General features: G+C 34.7%; 1 protein-coding gene across 2 annotated transcripts in view; it reads right to left on the bottom strand.

Annotated features, from left to right (window-relative positions):
* Nucleotides 1–22,956, bottom strand: part of LOC145241540 (monocarboxylate transporter 12-like) — a 196,361-nt gene that overhangs the window by 89,169 nt on the left and 84,236 nt on the right. Inside the window, exon 1 of one of the 2 annotated variants that reach the window (XM_080104598.1) lies at nt 15,745–15,929. The exons of the other annotated variant lie outside the window; for it this stretch is intronic. The gene's annotated coding sequence lies outside the window, so the exon portion shown is untranslated. Of the gene's footprint in view, nt 1–15,744; nt 15,930–22,956 lie in introns of those variants that run through there. 2 annotated transcript variants of the gene reach the window in all.

Raw genomic sequence — 22,956 nt, 5'->3', positions numbered from 1 at the left:
ATAACTGAACAAGTCAACCATCTCTCACTTATGTATTCCTATGTATATTTCTCGCCCTCTCTCACTGAATGTTGATTTAATTAATATTTTTTTATGTTTTCAAGCATTTGGAGAAAGGCCAATTTTTATTTCCGTATTGCTTCTTAATTTACCACTCCATAACATGGTGTTTGTATTCGCCATTAAAATCTATGTAAATTAGATGGTAAAATAGTAAGCATTTTACTAAATGCATAATCTTCTATGATATAAATCTATCCTGTCTGTTTAAATGAATGAATGTATGTATGTATGTATGTATGTATGTATGTATTTGGGGTAGAGAGGGCTCCCGTAAGCCGTGGTGAAGGCAACCTTTCTAGGAGAAGCAAATCTCTGATTTAAAAAACCATAAAGCGGAAGACCATTACCCGCATTAAGCTGGGCTGCAGTTTAATTTGTTGCTGGCTATCTTGCTCTTGCTTGCTTTGAACCGAGAGAGAGATTTAGCTGTCGTACAAAGCTAAGACTCTGTAACATCATATTTGTATAGATACTCCCTCAGACATTTGGAATCATGGATTTTAAATGTCTGAGGGAGTGGCACTCGTCTGACAAGACGTTGCAATCATCATGTATGTATGTATGTGTGTATGTATGTATGTATGTATGTATGTATGTCTGCCTAAAACTTTCAACAGAGGCGACGGATTTTCACGAGATCGGTATCGTTTTGAAGCTCGACCCTTCAGACGGCAAATATCGAAAAATTGGCTAAAAACATTAATTCCTTCACCCTCAACTGGCCACTTTTCTACAGGGACGGGTCGCTTTTTTCGCCGATATTTACCGTGAAGGAGGAAAAGAACGTGAAAAAAAAAAAAAAAAAAAAAAACTGACGTCTTTGCTGTAGGGTCCATCGCGAAACCAGAAGTGGCGAAGGCTAGTCAATCGAAAAGAGGAAATATCAGCGAAAAAACCGACCCCTTCCTGTAGAAAAGTGCTCAGTTGAGGGTGAAGGATTAATGTTTTGGGCCAATTTTTCGATATTTGTCGTCCGAAGGGTCGAGTTCAAAACGATACCAATATCTTGAAAATCCGTTGCTTCTGCCAAAAGTTTTAGGCAGACATACATACATACATACATACATTTAAACGGAAAAGTGAGATTTATATTATAGACTAGCGGGGGTGCCTGGCGTTGCTCTGGTGTTTGGAGATGTGTGTTGGGGGGGATGAATTAAAACGGAAACTAAAGAATAAGTAATAACCCTGTTTAAATATATAAAATAAAACAAAACGTTATAAAAAAATCGGAAAAACAAAAACAGAAAAAAACAGCGAAGATGATGTGACAAAACCGAACGTGTAAGCGAACGATGTTAAAATTTCTTAAAAAAATCGGGGAGAAAAAACAACACCAAAAATAAACACAAAGATGATGGGTGAATAAAGTAACGTGTAAGCGAACGATTTTAAAACTTCTTTATAAAATCGGGGGGAAAAAACAGCGAGCGTGATGGAAAAAACCCTGTTTCAGTATTAAAACTTTAAAAATCGAAAAAAAAACAAAAAAAAACATATATTACATCACCGTTCGAACTTGCAACCTTAACCCACTGAGCTAAGAGCGCGTCAGAGAAATTGGGTCGGTTTTTATAAACTTTAAACTAATTCAGGAAAGAACCTTTTTGCGCATGCGTATTTGGCTATCTTGTCATGAAGGAACGATTTTTGTTACCCCTCCCTGCAGAAAAGTGTCCTGTTGAGGGTGAAGGAATTAATGTTTCTAGCTCATTTTTCGATATTTGTCGTCCGGAGCTTCAAAATGATACCTATCTGATAAAAATCCGTCGCCTATGTCGAAAGTTTTTGCGACACACACACACACACACACACACACACACACACACACACACACGTTTTGCCCTTTATATACATAGAAGAAGTTACATCTATTACATTTATTCTTAGCCCAACTCATGTCTAGTCAAGAGTCACCATAATAGATCAAGTACGTGTACGAATTTTGGAAGGCGTATTGGAGGGGGGGGGGTGTTAACTCTCCGAGGAAGCATCCTGACAATCGTTTCATATTTATTATGTTTACCGGATATTCTGCGTAGATCCATGTGCGAAAAACAAAAACTGTTTTATCCACTTTTTGTATTATAACATTGCAGGTTGAACATCCAATCCTGCCTACATCACTTAAAAATAAATATATTAATCGTCGTGCTGAAAACGAAAAAATCAACAAAAACTTTTGAGCAGAGTCAAAGTGTAATATCTATTCCGTCTTTTATCGTGAAGAGATCCTTTCCGACATTTTCAAGTCTAATATAAATAAATTCTTGTTGAGCCGTTCTCTTCTCTGTTTTTCTTATTTTGTGGTCATCGCTTACCAAATTCCAGAGTTACTTGGGTATGTTTTCATTATAATTAAAGCATACCCCAGCATAATTAATTATAATTAAAGCATAATTTATTATAATTAAACCATAATTAATTATAATTAAAGCATAATTTATTATAATTAAACTCTACCCAATTTCCACCATTACTGATCATCACGGTGTTGTATCAGTATCTAGCAACACTCATTAACCTTTATGCTAGAGTGGTTTCCGGGCCTTGATAAGAGGTGACCCCCAAACAATAAAAATAAATAAAAATAAACGTAATGATAATACGTTACAGTTTTTTTTTTAGTTTTTATTTTGAAATAAAAAAAAAGAAAAGAAAAACGACGCTGTTTCTATTCCGAAACTCCGCCCGTTTCCGACTCGTCACACACGTTTGTTGGTAGCCGTGATTTAATTACAGTCCGCGGAGAAAAATGATACTTGAAAAATAGCGCACTTTTCGCACTGAACAGCGCACGTGTTCGATGTCCGTCGTAATGCTTGTATAAGCGAATCCACATCCCCTCTTTTCATTAAAAAAAAAAAAAAAAAACGGGAGGGGAAGAGCACAAACATTCATATTGAACATTTAGAAAGTATTATATGCCGGATATGTCGACTGGTTTAAGATATTTTTTTTTAGTTTCCCTTTTGTGATAACTAAGGTGTCATTTGAAGAAAATCAAGGACAAGTTTAAAGAATATATATATATATGGTCGTAGAAGGTTGGAGGTAACGGGGGGGGGTTGTCGTGCGAGGTTAGAAAAAGGTCAATGACAAAGTTGTGCTTCAGGTGGGAGAATATGCAACGTAAGAAAATGGCGATTCAATTTGGGATTTTGTGGCATCTGGAATCAGAGAGATTAACAAAGTTACCAATCAGCCAACTCTCACCACCTTATTTGATATTACGCTGGGGTTATCTTTCCCAAGGAAAAAGCTCTTGCTATCCTGTTTAAGACTGCGCCGAGAGCATACATTTTCAATGAATTTACCACGAAAATCAAACCTAATAAAAGCCTTTGATTTTAGGACTTGTTGGACAATTTATGATATAAATCTCACTTGTCTGTTTGTATGTATGTATGTATGTATGTATGTATTCAAGGAACTGCACAGGGACATGAAAACTCGAGTCTCGTTTAACGGAAAATTGTCTGATGAAATCCCAGTTGACAATGGTGTCAAACAAGGTGATATTCCTGCCCCTACTCTTTTCTATATATATTTTGCTGCTCTACTTGCTCATGTGTTTCGTGATTGCGATAGGGGTGTCATGCTTAACTTTCGAACCACAGGTCGCATTTTTAATCTTAGAAGATTTAATGCCAGATCCAAACTGTATCATGTCTTGTTTAAGGAGTAACTGTATGCAGACGATGCTGTTTTTTTTTGTTTTTGTTTTTTTTTTGTCGCACACTAAGACTGACATGCAACATATAATGGATAGCTTTGCTGACTCCTGCACTGCCTTTGGTGTGAGTATCAGTCTGTCTAAAACAAAGGTGATGTTCACTCCTGCACCGGGCAAGTCATACGTGGAGTCGAACATCATGGTCTGTGGTGCTAGATTGGGAGTAGTTGATTCATTTGTGTACCTTGGTAGTTCTCTGTCGAGGGATGGCTGCCTCGACACTGAAATTCACAGACGAATTCAGAAGGCATCTGTAGCTTTTGGAAGGTTGGAGAAGAGAGTGTGGTCTGATCATAGCATCACAGACAAAACTAAGATCTACGTTTACAAGACCTGTGTGCTAACCACACTGTTGTATTCATCGGAGACATGGACATTGCATCAAAGGCACATTAAATGGCTTGAACGATTTAATCAAAAATGCTTGAGACGTATCTTAAACATCAAGTGGCAAGCACAAGTACCCGATACTGAAGTCCTTGTGAGAGCATGTTGCTCTAGTGTTGAGACCATTGTAATCAGATCTCACATGCGTTGGGTGGGCCACTTGGTTCGAATGAAAGATTGTAGGCTGCCAAAACAAATTTTTGTTACGGGGAACTGGAAAATGGCAACCGGCCTCAACAAAAGCCTAGGAAGAGGTTCAGGGACTCTACAAAGAATAATTTGAAAATCTTAAAATTGACATCGACACATGGGAAGAACTTATTCTGCAAAGGCCGAAGTGGAGAGAGCTTGTACGTGAAAGTTGTGACGTTCTAGAGAAAAGAAAGCAGGCCCACAGCAATCTGAAACGAGAGCGTTGCAAAGGTTTAATTGATGGTCTTAACCATTACACACAGAGCTGGAAATGCCACACTTGTGAACGAGTGCTTTTGTCAAAAGCTGGCTACGTCAACCACCTTAAGTCGCACAAAACTCCTGTTCAGGTCAACTTTGCACATATTAATCCAAACCAAACGATCTGTTTAACATGCAGCAAAGTTTGCAAGTCTACTGCTGGTTTGAGAAGACATGTGATGGTTCATAGGAGTACCCTTCAACCTCTAGAGGAAGTCAACTCGATGGAAATTGCTCAATTTGTATGTCACATCTGCTTCAAGATGTGCAAATCTGTGGCGGGAGTGCAGAGTCATCTGAGATGGCATGAACAACAAGATTGGGAGAACTCAACTTGACGGCGATCATCTGGAAAGATGCAGCAATCATCATATATGTATGTATATCTCCCTAAAACTTTTGACAGAGGCGACAGATTTTCACAAGATTGGTATCGTTTTGAAGATCGACCCTTCGGACGACAAATATCGAAAAATTGTCCCCAAACATTAATTTCCTCACCCTCAACTGGGCATTTTTCTACAGGGAGGGGTCGCTTTTTTCGCCGATATTATCGAAAGTCATCCCCTCTTTTCGATTGTCTAGACTTAATTTAAACCTACGTCACTTCCGGATTGGCGATGGGCGCAATAGCAAATGTGTCACTTTTTTTCACGTTCTTTTCCTCCTTCGCGGTACGGGTTCGAGCTTGCCTGCCAACTATCACTTTTTTTTTGCTCAACACACACCTCCAAACACCCAGGCAACGCCAGGCACCTAGGCTAGTTAATAATAAAAACTGTATTTAATCAACGTTTGTTTATTTAACGTTTTTCTCTCTTTATTTTAATTACACAAAATACATGCTAAAATATTCTTTAATTCGGGATATTTGAAAAAAAAAAATGCGAGCATTTTAAATGTTCCTATTCGCCGTAAATCTGCATTTACTTCGCCAAGTAAACCATCTCTTTCTTCGTTTCCGGCTATCATCTTCACTCTCTTTATGTTGTTATATGTTCGCCCTTATTTAATACAGTATCTATTACTCTCGTTTTTCTATATCTCTCTTTATCTCAGTTTATTAACAATCACGGTAATATAATCCTCTTATCTCTTTCTACATTAAGAAAACAGTACTATTTAATCCGTAGCTGGAGAGAGAGAGAGAGAGAGAGAGAGAGAGAGAGAGAGAGAGAGAGAGAGAGAGAGAGAGAGAAGCAGTGAGAGAGGAAGAATGAAGGAAGGGGGGAAAGGCCTGGAAAATACGAATAAAAAGCGAAAGATTAAAAGAACAATTCCAAACTTTGTCTTTTATATTACACAACTTTTATTCGCTTTGCAGACTCACTTTTTCCTAATTTAAACAATCTAACCCAAACTCACTGGGTTGACTAAACGGTTAACGCTTTTCTAGTATTTTATAATGCTTCCCTTAACGTTTCTTCTTCTCTCTTTCTATATTGACAAAGAGAGACAGCAAAAAGTGGCTACTAATATTATTTAACCCGTATCTGGATATATATATATATATATATATATATATATATATATATATATATATATATATATATATATATATAGAGAGAGAGAGAGAGAGAGAGAGAGAGAGAGAGGTGAAAGAGAGATGGGATTCTTTATTTATTTATTTTTTCCTGTTAAAATTTCACTGGCTTTGAAAACTCACTTTTCCTGATTAAAATAACTTAACCCGATCTCAATGGGTGACCCAACGAATGACGTTTTGTCTAATCTTTTATAAACGCATGTTAAGTGAGTTTTTTTTTTTCTTGGCGATATCTTGATAATAAAACACGTTTGTCTATAAATAAATACGTAAAGGCAGTTTTAATTTTGTTTATTATACAAAAAAGAAAAGCAAAAACGAAACTTTGAAAAAAAAAATGTAAATGAAACATTTACAACTCAGTGCATCTGTTTTTGTTTGTTTGTTTTTTGTACTAGGGTACCACCACTTATCAAGGCCCAAAGTCAACTCGGAGATTAGGGTTAAACGAGTGTCAGGTGGACAGTGAGACAACACTGTAATGGTTGATATTGGACCCAATTGGGTTCAACGAGAAATTTATTTACATTGCATTTGAAAACGATCCTGTTGTAATCAGATAAAAACCAACCCCGCAGTATCGTATGTTATATGCAGGCAGTTCTAGGAAAGAAACGTTGCTCATGGAATTTTCGTTTAGTTTTAAGTAGGTAGGTGGTAGGTAGGCAAAAGGGATAGCGAGAACAGGGGGAAGTGTTTGTCATTTGTTTTCCTAGTTTTGCATATAAATTACAAAATATCTGATATTTCCCCCAAACCTCTGGGCTTGATGAAGGGGAGACTAAAACTTGCTGCTGTGGTTTCAAATGATCTGAAATAACAGCGAGGGAAGACTTGATTCTAAATATTTTTTATATGTTATATCTCCCCTTTTTGGTTTTCATACGTAAAGTAAATTTCACAGTGTATAAGGATTATTTGATACTGGAGATATTCATAATCGTACCCTATTTCCAAAAGAGAGGAGATATGACATATGAGAAATATTTGAAATACGAATACCTTTCTTTCTAGTTTTCCATTACCTCTAACTCGAACATTAACCCCCCCATCCTTTCCCATTCATTCCTCTATCTTTACACAGACTCAAATCCGAACTCCTATTCGGCCTTATTTACATACAACCAAATCTTATTTTTCACAACATTTGATGGGACCTCCTGATATTAACTCCCTAGAGGAAAACCTGACATTTTGTTTGCAACCTTTCCTTTTGTATAGGCTGTATCGCCTGAAGAAGTCTCTAGTTACTAGTAACTAGCTGACCGAAACATGCTCATAACTGTGTAGCAACATATCACTGTTTATGTACAAACAAATAAAGAGAGTGTATATATATATATATATATATATATTGATTATAGAGATTGATAATTATAAATTATGAATCAGTTTCGACAGGAAAAACAAACAAAAGTCAACTAGAGTGTACGATCGTTTCGGAAAAGATATTTATTTTATTTACAATTGACAATAATCATTGAGAATAATTGTATTCAAATATTCATCTCATTATCAACACAAAAGAGGGAGGGGGAGGGAATTTAAGCCACCAAAATAAAACTAGCATTTTGTAGTAAGTTAGGTGGATGGCCATGAAAATATTTAAATCATAAAAAAAAGCTGTAAATTTTATGTTGATAATGAGGATAGAAAATTAGGAGAAAAATAGGATAAACTTAAAATAGAAAAAATTAGAAAAGTAAATTCATTAAATATCATATTAAGTTTCATTAGGAAATTTGTTTAAAGTTCTTCAGTAAATTTTGTGTGCATGCTTCCGTGTTGGTTGAAATAGTTATCTTTTGTTTATTTTAGATTTAAAAAACGCTGACTTAATGGAAGGTTAACCTGTGTTACAATTGGACGTTGATTTGTAAAATTCAAATCAATTAAAAAAAAAAAAAAAAAAAAAACTTTTAATAATCTAAGAGGGGTAACTTTAAATATATTTGTACTTATTTTAGGGATAAATTATTTAGTTATTGTGATGGTAATAGTTATGATAATAAAAATATAATAATAATAATAATAATAATAATAATAATAATAATAATAATAGCAAATAAGTAAAATAATACTAATTATATTATTATATTATATTAATAATAATAATAATAATAATAATAATAATAATAATAATAATAATAATAATAATAATAATATTAATAATTAAAAACATTAACGATCAGATTAATAATATTTCTTTATAGCGGTTTTAATCTGGAAAATTTCATCCATCGCCTATGTATGTATCCTGATAATATTTCATCTTTTCTGTTTAAACATGTTGACTTATTTCATTGAATGTAAATATAGCCAGAGATTCAAATCTACGAAAATTGCAGAATTTATCACCAGGTTTATATGTCTTAAAAGAGCCTAGTATTTTCCATTTTATGTTAAAAGGGATATTCATATCCTTGAGATGCCAAATATATTTTGTTAATGTTGTTTGGTTTCTTAAGGATCTTTTTTTGAAAGAGTGTTTATGTGTGGAGATTCTAAGTAGATCCGAAATATATTGCATTTTGTTTAATAGAGTTGTAATAGTTATATTCAGTTTCATTAATAGTGATATTGTTATGCAAGAGGTTTAGTTGTACTAAATCGTTTGATGAGTTAATGGGGATTCTGTTATTTGTTAACTGTGTGTTGGTGTTAGTCTGTGTCAAAGGATTCATATGATTGCTATGATTAGAATTTACATTTGGGATTTTTGTTACTGTACAGTTTTAAACTACGCGTTTACTTTTACAGTTACCCTGTAAAGGACATATGTTTTTGTTTCTACAGTTACAGGTTGTGACACACACACGCACACACACGCGCACACACACGCACACATACACACACACACACACACACACACACACATATATATATATATATATATATATATATATATATATATATATGCTATAATCACATTGACACACCGTTGGTTCTGTACAAAGCCTTCACTACCATAAACAAATCATATGTGTTGATTTCCGAGCAACTCTGTTGTGTTGACGGAGACCCTATATATAATGTCTAATGTCCTTTAGCTAGTGTTTTTATAGACCTGACCGTTTTTCCTCTTCTGCTTTGGCTTCAAAATGTCATGGCCTCAAGAAGTTCTTTTTCCTTTCTCCTTATTGATCTGAGGATGTAATAAAGTTGCATTTAACTTTGAATTATCCTCTCTCTTATATACACACTATCATGGAAACAGAACGTTGTCCGGGATTGAATGGGGACCAACAAATGTTCAACCCTCCCATATTGTCATCGAAATCGGTGAAATCGACCATTTTTTAAAAATCAAATCCATTGATTGCCTAATCTATCCCCCACCCCCTAGACTGTATCGAGAGGAAGCTTCACATGCCTTCCTGCAGTGACTTAGTCCACAAGACATCGTAATCTTTATTGCACTGTAGAGAATCTACTGTTGATTTTATAAAATTATCTGTAAATAATTGATTAACTTAAAGTTTAAAATGCAAAAGTCAAATATCATGGTTGAATTGTGCTCTGAACAGAAACATTCATTTCGGACGCGATCCTGTCTTATAAAAGAATCTAAAGTTAGTTTTATGTGCTGGGTCTTTCTGCTTGTGCGGTGATAAAACTTCTCAAATGCACTTGCGATGTAAGGTTGTATAAAAGTGTTAACTTTGGTCAAAATCGGACTTCCTCCTTTAATCGGATTTTTTTTTTTCGATTATCGATTTACGATACTTATCAGACGAATTCCGACACAAGACCTACGTAAGAACACTCTCAGACACATCAAGTACCTCTATGTAAAATTATAAAAAAAAAAATCAGCCCAGCCGTTTCCGAGTCTATAGGAAACGAAAACACACGCGCGTGCGTGCGCGCGCACACACACACACACACACACGCACACACACGCACACACACACACACACACACACACACACACACACACACAAAGAGATTTGAAATCTCATGCAACAAAATCTTAGTACCGGAGGAAATAAATTTATTGTAAAAGTACTTGCTTGTTGACGTGCTTATGATGTTGATGAGTCGTCAAACGGCGAGTTGAGTTTAACGGTCCGTAAACACTCACGCTTTTGCTTGAGCGCGCATGCGCACGACAATTGCTTGGTGCGCACCGCGGACAAATATTGAAAGCTTACGACACAAAATGACGCGCTTTTAAACTAAGCAACTTTCCTTTTAGACGGTATATTTAATTCGCAGTTAAAATTATCATACGCACAGAAATGCCAACATATTTTTAGCTACGAGATTCGACACGGACAAAATTACGCCATAAATATTACCTCATCTTTTCTTTTAATTAATTAATGCATTTATTTGGGGGGAAAAATCAGGTTCTTATCCAGAATTCCTCCTAAATTATAACAAAAAAAAAAAAAAGAAAAAAAGAAAGAAAAATTAGTATGATGTACGTAGCCGTGACGAAACGAAAATATCAGATTCGAAAAATTGGTCAATTAGTTTTATAAAGAAGACTATTTATAACCAATTAATTGGAAGTTGTAGGCATTACAACATAAATATAGCAAGATTATTGTTGAGTTATCTCCCATTCTCTCTTGAGATTGTTTTCAAAATGGCGGACAAAATGGCTGCTCTTCGGTTACCCATAATATTTGATGTTTTTATTTAAAAATAGACATTTTTTTCTCATCAGAAAGTAAAATTAGTTACTTAGTAATCAAATAAACTTTGACCTGAATTGTAAATCTGGAAAAAGTTGATGAAATTTAGAAATATTCTCCTAAGACATCCAAAATCCTTTTTATATAAAAATCTGTTACATTAATTAGATTCTAATACATTATAATTGCAATGTGTCTATAATCGGCTTTGTTGCACTCTCAGAAGATATAATAATGGATTGATAAAGTGTGTAACTTTATATTGAACTTTTTTTTTGTTGTTTTTACTTAACAATAATATTGATCTGTCATCAATATTAAGCATATCTTTATCGTTTTAGGTAACATTGAAAATATATTTATAAAGTACTGATTTTATGGTGCTCGCTGTTTGTAAACAAAACGGTTTGAGCACTATAAAAGTGGTGGACAAATGTTTGTTTGAAATAGTTATTTGCGTGGGTCGATGGGTAGAGCCGTCGACTATCAACGCGAAGGTCCTAGGTTCAATCCTCGGCTTGTGAGAGGTACTAGTCTAGCCTCACTGATGAGTTGTGATACAACGAAACAGTACTGTATGTGGATGACTACTATATATATATATATATATATATATATATATATATATATATATATATATATATATAGGGTGTTCCAATAAAATGCATTCCCTCTTTAAATGACCATAAAACCAACATTTATTATAAGAAAGAAAAGTTTCATACATCAAAATACTGTGAACAAATATAGAAACCAGTGTTCAAATTATTGGCCATGATCAGTTTAAATGGTATGTTGACAATGGTTGCTTTCAACTCATTCATTGTAGCATTGTACTCCAAAATCCATAATTCAGTGATCGTGGACAGTACTCTATACTTCCTCTTCGTTCTAACTATCTGTTTTGCAGGTGACGTATCAACATAGGCTCTTACGTCCTGATGATGGTGGGGAAGTGCTCCATCATGCTGGAAGTGCCATTCTTTATTCCTAAATATCTCTTGGGAGCGTGGCATAAGCGTATTCATGTAGCAAGTTGAGATAATTTAAAGAGTGTATACATTTTATTGGGACACCACCAATATATATATATATATATATATATATATATATATATATATATATATATATATATATATACCAACAGAGTGACCCGAAGTTGTCCGGAATTGAATGATGATTAGTAAATGTTTCACACTTCCATATTTTTATTGCCATTGAAGTCGGGGAAATCGCACTTTTTCAAGCAAATCGATCGATTGCCTGCACTAGTTGGGGACTCATCGCGGTGCACCGTGAGGAAGCTTAACATGTTACTCCGTAATGGCTTAGTCCACATTGCACTGTAGAGAACCTACTGTTGATTTTATAAAATTATTATTTTATGCATCTGAGGGCTTAAAGTGAAAAATGCAAAATTCAAGTATCATGCTTCAGTTGTGCTCTAAACAGAAACATCATTTCGAACGCGTCCCTGTCATATGGAAGAACCTACTTGATTTTATATGCGCTTGCACAGTGATAATGACTTCAATTTAAGTTTAAAATGAAAAAATTAAGTTTCATGGTGCAACACAGAAACATTCATTTCGAACGCGTCCCTGTCATATCAAAGAACCGTACTTTTAGTTTTATGTGTTGGGCCTGCGTTTTAATAAAACTTCTCAAATTCACCTGTGATGTTAGGCTGTGTAAAGCGTTAACTTCGGTCAAAATAATAAATTTTGGAAAGTATAGCATTGAACAACGAACGCAAGTTGTGAAATTGTTTTACCAAAGTCAGGGGTCAATTGTTTTGACTTAAAGAGTCTCTCGTTATGTCGAGCTATGGCAATATCAAATGGCCAGCACGTTCACCAGATTTGACTAGCACTGACTTTTTCTTGTGGGGATATATTAAAGAAAGAGTATCTGCCAACAAACTCCAAACTCTGCAAGAATTGAAGAAAAACATCTGGAACGAAATAAGGGAGTTAAATAGCAATCCAGAGATTCTGCAATCTGTCATGAATAAAAGTTTTGGAAAGAGAACAAATAAGCGAAGCTGAAAATGGGCAACATTTTAAAAAAACATTATTTTTCAAAAGTAAAGATTGTTTGAATTTTGAATTTTATTTAAAAACAATTTCCAATGTCTTAGGTTGTTTTAAAGATGCAGAAAGATATCATCAAAAATAAAGAATCTATTTAAGTTGAAAAAAAAAATCCTTCAGTCACTTTTTGGACACCCTAGATATATATGTATATATACATGTATGTGCGTATGTATATATACATATATATATGCATATGTATATATACATACACGCACGCACACACGCACACGCATACACGCGTGCGCACACACACACAAACACACACACACACATAGGAGAAAAAGAGAACACAGCACCCATTTTTACGCATAGTTGAAAAAGAAAGTACATTTATAAATGAATAGTTTAACACACAAATGCATTCAAGCACCATGTATGGACTGCATCTTAACGAATTGCACTTTCATAAAATGCACTCTCATGCAACTTAGTGTCAGCGGTGTAAAAATGCATCACAACAGACTCAATGTAATGCAATGCACCATGGCATAACGACGTCGTCATTGTACCTATTTACTATGCCTCCCCACGGGACGGAGTTAGACACCAGGGTCGTTTTTTAGCGTGGAGAAAAGGTACAAAAATAAAAATTGTCTCAGTCGTGAGGGATTTCTCCTCCACCGAAAGAGAACAAGAAATAGAAGTGCGGCATCTGAAGAACAGATACTACACTTTGATCTTGTCCCGAAGGCCAAAAGTAAACAAATGTGCAACGACGCAGCAGATTTTTTTTTTGGTGCTTTTTTTTTTTTTTCGATTAATACGCATTCGTTGCTCTCGTTTTATTTTCTTTCTTTCTTTCTTTCTTTCTTTCTTTCTTGTTAAAGAATACTAAAGTGTCTCGCTCCCCGGCATTGCCCGGGAAAACGAAAGAAACAAAAAATCGCAACCGTCAAAAGCAAATTGACCGGAAAGGACAGGAAAGGCTCTTTTAACAGCAAAATGTTAAACCTTTATTCACTTAATATGCTAATTTTCTATCCGCTATGAATGCGAATAAAAGCGCGCGTGATAATAAAATGAAAATAAAAACGATTACCTTATTAATGGGATGTCGTTTTGCAATTAAATATGTTAATTAACCGTAGGACAACGATTGCATGCACATGATCAGTATATTAGAAAGTTATTGTTTTTCTATTTTAAATATGAATTTAGCGTTTACACCTCGCTGTCAGAGCAATAAATAGCCTAGTTTATAAGCAAAGGTGTATCCTTTGTGCGTATGCTGATGTAAGCAGGTTGGCATATACGTGAATCTACTCACACACACACACACACACGCGCGTGCGCGCGCGCGCACACACACACACCCGCACATACACGAGCGAGCGCGTGTGGTATCTCTTTAAAAAAAAAAATCTTATCATTTTATTCTAGCTGGGGATGGAGACTCCTAGCAATTCATTTGCTAGCTAAGATATACAACCGAGAGATTTTTTTTTTTTTTTTTACACAGTGATCACCACTTATCAAGGCCCGGAAGCCACTCAGGGATAAGGGTTATTGCAAGTACATTACGTTAGTGTGGAGATTTGATGAAGAGAGATATTTTAAAGATTCTAAGCGGTTCTTTAAGTGCAACTGTATCTCTAATACATTTGGTTCATCGAGTACATTTGCCAGGTAGTTTTTGAAATTCTTTAATGAGCTTCTATACTTACTGGAATAATGGAGATATTCTTAAGATTCCAATCTCTCTCTCTCTCTCTCTCTCTCTCTCTCTCTCTATATATATATATATATATATATATATATATATATATATATATATATATGCATAAAGATGCATATATGTGTATGTATGTATGTATGTATGTATCTATACATATAGGTATATGTATATATATATGTATATGCATTTTTAAAAATTTCTTATTTTGTTTAAACTGGAGATAGAGCATTTCACCGAATATAAGTCATTTCACCCCTATCTCATATATTCTTTTTAAGATTCTAACCGTCTGTTTATATGCAAATGTTTGCATCTCGCTTGCACTTGATTCACCGAGTATATTTTCCACGTATGCTTTGATTTAAGATTCTTTTTTATGAGCCCAGTTGCTCCTACAATTACTAAAATGTGTGTATGTTTGTATAAATACATGCATATATATATGTGTGTGTATATATTTGCATAAATATGTATATATGTATATGCACGTATATGTATGCACATATATATGAATGCATATATGCACATATATGTAAATAGATATGCACACACATGCATGCACACACATAAATGGGTTGCGGTATATGTGCACACTTCTATGCGTATGTGTATGTTTGCATAAATATATGCTAATATATGTGTATATATTTGCACATATATGTAAATACATACCCCCCCCACATATATATGCGTTGCTGCGGTACATGTGCACACGTTGATGGGTTGCGTCTTCAATAAATTGCATAGTGATAAGCGAAAGTTTTTTTTACATAAGCATCATTCACCACTTATCAAGGCCCAGAGGCTACTCGAGGACGAAATTAAATCCAAAACAGTGCATTTCAATTTCTTCGTAAATAAGTTAACTATTTAAAATTTTTGGTAATAGTCGGGAAAAATAAAAGGCTGAATTACTTCGTGATATTTCGAACTTTCAAAGCATTCTTTCTAATTTTGAGAAAAAAAAAAAGAAAAAAAAGAAAAGAAAAAGCGGACTGCGTTTAGTTAAGCCTCGGCAATTAAGCCAGCCACCATGGAGAAGTACTGACATCGGTACACAAGAGTGCACAAAGATTTTTTTCTAAATATTAGATCGAAAAACAAATATAAATGCAAAAAAAAAAAAAAAAAAAAAATTAACTTACGCCGAATTGCAAAAAACGCAAGAAGGAAAACACCAACAGCAAACGAAGAGACGCGATACTAAATTGCCTTGGAATTGACCAGCGCCGTGGCCGTTGCCGTCGACGCCGCCCCTACCGACACCAACTGTAAAATTACTGTTTAGCCGACAGAGTCGCTGTCCGCTTTAACAGTTGCTAGCGCACATGTCCGGTAAATGAGGCCAGGCTTGTTCTGTTTATTATAATAAGAGAAGAAAAAAATAAGAAGAAGGCCGGAGGAGGAGGGTAACCGAAAAGAGAGTGGGGCTCTAAAGAAAGACAGAAGAAGAAGAAGAAAAAAAAGAAACAACACTTCCCAGCCAGTCCCCCTTCCTCGTAAGCGACCGTATCATCCTTACCTCAGCCCGTTCGACGGGCTGTAGATCCCCTCTTCACACACCCATTCCAAAAACTTAGTTTATATATATATATATATATATATATATATATATATATATATATATATATATATATATATATATATATATATATATGCCTCTGTGTGTGTACATATTTTCATATATGTGTGTATGTATATTTTTTTATTTTATTTTAGAGGTGTGTAAACAGAGAAGGGTGATTGTGGTGACACCAGAACGGGAGTAAAGGGGTACCAATTGAAGAAAGGAAGGGAAGGGATAGCAACGACGGGACGGGCGAATATAAATAAAATCCATTTTACACACAGTTAAAAAATATTACTGGATCAAGGTCAATGTATGCTTTTCTTTTTCTTTCTTTTTTTTTTTTTTTGCTTTAAAATTATTTTATTTTCTTTAGATTTTTTGGTCTTTTTCTAACTGTGGCTTGTTCAGATGGAAGGAGGATGAAGATGAAGAGAAGGAGAAGAACAAGAAGTTCAGTTATGTGTTAACATTTACGGCTTGTGGTCTAACGTTACACCACCGTGAAGAACTTATAACGGTACATAAAGCCACACAACCATACCTTACTCCGACCCCACCATACCTCAATAAACATTTCTAAAGACACACACACACACACACACACACACACACACATCACATCACATCACACACACATTACATCACACACACACACACATTTATGTATGTATATCATTCGTATATATGTATGCGTATATGCACATATATATTCTATCCCATATCACACAAACAGCATTATATATATATGTGTGTGTGTGTGTGTGTGTGTGTGTGTGTGTGTGTGTGTGTGTGTGTGTGTGTGTCAGTGGATAATTATATTTTAAAAATAATATATATACCGCTCCCCATGTGGGGGTACCAAATTGGTTAAAGGGAAAATTATTCCCAACTCGCATTTAGGTAAAAATGCACTTTCGTAAATAATTGAATTCATTCAAAACGTATCGCAAAAACAAAAACAAACAACATCTATATATATATATATATATATATATATATATATATATATATATATATTTTTAATTTTTAATCATCTTACTGAATATATATATATATATATATATATATATATATACTAGTAAAAAAAATGATTCGTGCCCTTGCGTTGCCAGAGGGGGAATAAAAAAGACTTTATTGTAAAATATTTTAGACTTTAGAGTGGGAGATCACTGTGTCAATTAGGTGGGAGAACTTTTATTTTATTCGATGCTTCTACAGAATATAGTCGGAACTAAATCGATTTTGTAAACTAAACATAAATTTAGTTTAGTGTTAGTTAGGGTTAATTTTAAGTTATGTCAGTTTTATGTTAGTGCAGGTTTAGGTTATGCTTAGTTTAGAGTAAAAATGAAAAAAAAAAAATAGCTCGGTTCGTAATGTAAAAATTTTTCGATGAAGTTCGTTAACGGTCTTTATCGTCAGATTTACTCATTAAAACACGAGAATTTTCCTTCGTGTTTTTTGTCAACTGGTCGATACCCTTCCCATCTCCGCTAAAAAAAAAAAAATGTAAAAACATTAACTTCTTTTTAAAAAGTACATCCATTATCATTTATATTCAAAGTAGAAAAAAACCCTTGCTGATTAAAAAGAGAAATGCCACCACTCCAATTTTCCCGTTTCAAAATTGAGAAACCATTCTGTTATTTCACATCGAATTTATATTAGAAAATGATTATTCAACTTGAAATGTACAGAGTGCAATGATAAAATTGTCGCATCCCAAAAAACAACATTACAGCTATAGTTTTAAAGTTTTATTAAAAACAAAAACAATTAATATAACTTGATTATGTAGGAGAGCTGTCATATATTCAGTGTAACCGCCTTCAGCCTCAATCACCGGATACGGGTCCGGATCTGGAAGCATGCCTTTTTCACAGGCGCCGGCGGGAGAATACTCAGCGGATGGCGGCGATCAGGCTGGCTTCATGTTGGTGATGTTCCTGACGTACGATCAAACGAAGAAGTTAAGCGTGAGAAGGGTACAAAGTCGTAGCACTCCTTCTGAAGCCAAACCTGGGTCTCTTTTGACTTGGAGGCCGGCGCCGAGTCCTACTGCTACACCCAAGGTCTGCCAGCGGCCACCTGATTACACCAGGGGATCACCACACTCTTCAGAACATTTAGGTACACTTTGGTGCTGACTTTCAAGCCGACTTCGAAGATGTTAAGTGGCATGACGTCGTCTTCACTTAAAAAATACCACCAAAGGCCATAATCGTGGCCGGCAACTTTGTTTTCATCACCCTGGGCACGTTCCTGTCATTCAAGGCAATCTATCGATGCATTTTGAGGGTGCTATCAATAGTCGTGTTGTCATAACTTGGATTGGTAAAGAGCATGAGTTGTTCAGCGGCGCATCTCCGCTTGTTGAACATTGTGTCACTTCCAGACATGATGGAAGACTCCTATCGTTCTTGGCCTAATCACTACACAACTGGCCAACTTGTAAACGGTTCGCAACAAAAAAAGAAAACCAGTTTTCATCAAACGAAAATGAAATCGTCTTTTCTAGGGCGACAATTTTATCGTTCCAGCCTGCATATTAAGCTTCTCTTTAAGATTATATATATATCATTCAAACACTACCGTGTTTGAATATATGGTTGTGTTTTACTCATTTAGAACTGCTTTAAAGTTTCACCGCTCCCCCATTTTGCAACCAAATTTCAAACAATTTTTACAGTTCTTAGTTATATTTTGAAAAAAAAAAAAAAAAAAAATTCAATTTTCGTTCAGTAAAACAAAAGTTATAACAAAATTACTGTGTTCTCAGAATCTTTTCACCTTTCTTTTCAAAACAATAACCGGCATGTCTGATGAAGGTTTAAGTACAATCCAACCGAAACGAATCTTAGAATGGGAACAATAGTCCGACAATATAAGCAATATAAACAATCAGCCCTTAACTTTAAAAAATCCAGAACTTTAACGAGGAGATAATATAAAATGTTCATTTGCTTCATCCAGGGATATTTTACGTTTCTGAATTTTTGAGATGAGGATTGAATATTCCTTACTTCAGACAATTGCACCCATGTTGAGTGTTATTTTCACAAAGGTCCGTAGCGACGTAGCGTAAGATAAAATACTTGGTAAAATTCAGTTGTAAAGTTACACTTTTCTGATAGTTGAAGATTCAATCTTCAGTGCGGGCGACAGTCCAAATTCAGTTGCGAATTACTCAGGACCTCTACGCAGTTATGTCTGAGAGCATACTACCCCATGGATTAAATAAAAGGTTCTGTTTGTAATTTCGCCAGATTCCCGAGTTTGACAGAAAGATTACCGAGTTCGACAAGATACATCTGAAGAAGCTCGGAGGTTATATCGACCGTAATGCTGTGAAAATGATATTCAAAATGATATCAATAGTTCAACAAAGAATCCAGGAAAATCTTTCTAATATTTGTTCTTACGTATCATATGCATTAGTCCAAAGACATTTTGTTGATTTAAACTTTCAAATTTGTCAGTTGAAACAATTTTTTCTATTACTTAAGAGAGTTTACCTACAAATTGTGTCGTCAAAACTTTCGAGATGAATGTATGTTAAAATTCATGGATGCACCTGCGTGAATTGAGTGACACGAGAGGTCGCAGGGGTTAGGTCATGTTCTAGCATAAAAGTGTGAGAAAGAAGTAAGGGCCTTCAGAATAATCATATATTAAAAAAAATCTGTTAAGATTGGAATTTGATTGGATTTTAGATTCAGCAGGTCATCATCGTATCATGAATAACAATCTAGCTTAAGGATCCCAACTAGAGGGTAGAGAAGGATTACAGGGAGGTTGGGTGGGCATGGTGCGCAAAGAAATCTGTCTTGTGGCATTTTAAATGTGAAAACGTTCTGAAGTCAGTCCGACAGATTAGAAGAAGTGGTGGAGGGGAGAAAACATAAGACAACATGAGGCAATAAAATGGCGTTTTTTAAATGAGATGAACATACGAGAAAATAAGTTTTCTTTTAATTTCAATAAAAAAAAAATGACTTTCGTTTTACTTCAAACTATCAAGTTACGCTTTCTCACTATCGATTCGCAAATTTAATTCCTATTTTTTTTTACTTGAAATCATTGAAACGAAACTAATCAGTAAGAAAAAGAAAACACCCACCTCCCTCTTTCACTTTATAAGAACACAAAACTAATAAAAAGAAGACAATACTCCCTATCTGTTTCTCTGTCTGTCTGTCTGTCTATCTCTCTAATTTTTCTCTCTATATATCAAAAAGAAAAGAAGATAAAAAATATTCGATAAGAAAAAGAAAACATCATTATTTCTCTCTCTCTCTCTCTCTCTCTCTCTCTCTCTCTCTATATATATATATATATATATATATATATATATATATATATATATATATATATATATACATATGTGTGTGTGTGTTCATAAGAAAATAAACAAAACTAGCCGATAAGAAGATAAAACTAATCGTTAAGAAAAGATGACAAATTCTCTCTCTCTCTCTCTCCCTCTCTCTCTCTCCCTCTCTTTCTCTCTCCCTCTCTCTCTCTCTCTTCCCTCGCTCTCTATCTATGGATAAGAAAATTACAGATATCTAGCACACACACACACACACACACACACACACACACACACACACACACACACACACACATATATATATATATATATATATATATATATATGTGTGTATATTTTGGCAGCAAGTCCTTATTCACGCACGGTTGATTGAACACGACAGAGTTATTCTTTTTTCCGATTTTCTGGATATCTTTTCCATTTGCCGAGCAGTCTTTTTTATTTCAACTTGCGTAACGTATAAAATGTTGTTCAGCCACATTCTTCTCAAGCGCTTTCTATCGGTACGTCCGATTATCATCAGGAGCGATTGTTGTTATCGTTTTGTTTTTCTTTTTCTCTGAGGCTTGGTGTATTTATAAATTTTTATTTTTTTTTATTGTTTATAAAGATGAGTGTAGGATGGTTAGGGGCGTATTTTTTATATTTTTAATTTCGATTTTCTTATTTTATAGTTTATTTATTTAGTTTCTTGTTAGTTATTAAATACTGTTAGTATATTTGTCCCTGTGTTAAATGAGACCCGGTTAAAAATGGGCTGTAGTTTTTTTGATAAGTATGGCTTCTAGTAATTTTAGTCGTCGTGTGCAATTGTTACGGTATCAAATTTTCGTATTGTTAGTTAAGATATTTCTAATGTCGGACGACTGTAGGTTTTTTTCATGGAATGTTAGGTGTTGTTTTATGGCACTATTGTCAGCTAAATGATAGGTTAGTCGTCGGGAGAGTGTTGTTGTTGTCTAGCTTATGTCTGCATTGTATGAGTTTTCATAGTGGGTTCGGAGACATTCTTCGAAGGGGCAAACAACACGCCAGCTGAAGTAAAAAAGACCGCTCGGCGAATGGAAAAGATATCCAGAAAAATCGGAAAAAAGAATAACTCAGAGAAGAGAAAGAATATAATATAATATATATATAATATATATATATATATATATATATATATATATATATATATATTATATATATATATTATATATATATATATATATATAATTTTTAAATTTTTTATTGAGCCCATAATAAATTAAAAAAATAAAAAATTATATACCGCTCTATTAACATATCGAGCACTTTTATCGTTTTTTTTACCTTATTTCCCTTGAAAAGAAAGATATATATATATATATATATATATGTGTGTGTGTGTGTGTGTGTGTGTGTGTGTGTGTGTCCGTACGTGTGTGTTTGATATAGTTGAGCCCTATTTGGGGAATTATAAAATTTGGTTTAGCAAAAACGTCGTTGAATACTCTTTCCGACTGTCTACGTTAAACATCCGCCGACATGGCATTCATAAGCACTTAATTTCCTTCTGTTTACGTATTAGTTTTCGATGGACTAAGAGAAAGACGCTAGCCTGCAAAGTCAATGCTAGCTTTCTTGACTATGCTTAAATTTTCCGACTACCAGGAATTATCAATTTCTGCACTGATAATTGATTAAGCATAACACATTTATGTATAAAAAATGTTGATATTTATTTTTAATACTTACAAATACTAGGTCTAATTGTTCCGGAATCATCAGCGCGGGAAGTTACGATTGCCGCTGGTCGTGGAATTCGAACCCCGCAACGAAGCTATCTCTGTTTCCATTAGCAATGAACAAGCCACAGGGCCACCGTCAATCACAACAATTTTCAAGTGAAATCAAACATTTATGAAAGCATAAATGATATACGAAAACGGTCTACAGTGATCGAGCAACTAAATGTTGCGATCTTGCACGCAGGCCAGATGACCGACATTTCAACAGATAGTGCTCAACTGTTAAGAAGCACACACACACACACACACACACACACACACACACACACACACACACACATATGTATATATATATATATATATATATATATATATATATATAAACAACTTGTACATTGGCATTACGAGAACCAGTATATCTCGCCGGTTTACATGTCACCTATCTTCCCCCTCACAGCTCCATGTACCAACACCTCGTAGCACATGGCACCCTCAAAAACGAATTTTGAAACATATTGATGAAAAACACCACCATTTTTTCCGTCTCAAATTGTAACCTGCGCCTCTCAATCATAGAAGCGCTACACATTCGCATAAACAAACTGACCATCAATCAGACTCAATATGAGGGGGGTACGCTCAAGTGTTTTTAACGATTTTACACGATTTTAATCGACTTTTTCAATAAATTCACAAAACGGAATTTTTAAATTAATCAATCGCCTGAAGATGACTTATGGAAATC

The sequence above is a fragment of the Euprymna scolopes genome, chromosome 20, assembly GCF_053919585.1.
Source record: "Euprymna scolopes isolate OS-2025 chromosome 20, ASM5391958v1, whole genome shotgun sequence".
NCBI lineage: Eukaryota > Metazoa > Mollusca > Cephalopoda > Sepiida > Sepiolidae > Euprymna > Euprymna scolopes.
The sequence above is the reverse complement of the archived record's forward strand: the minus strand, read 5'-3'. Positions and strand labels throughout refer to the sequence as shown.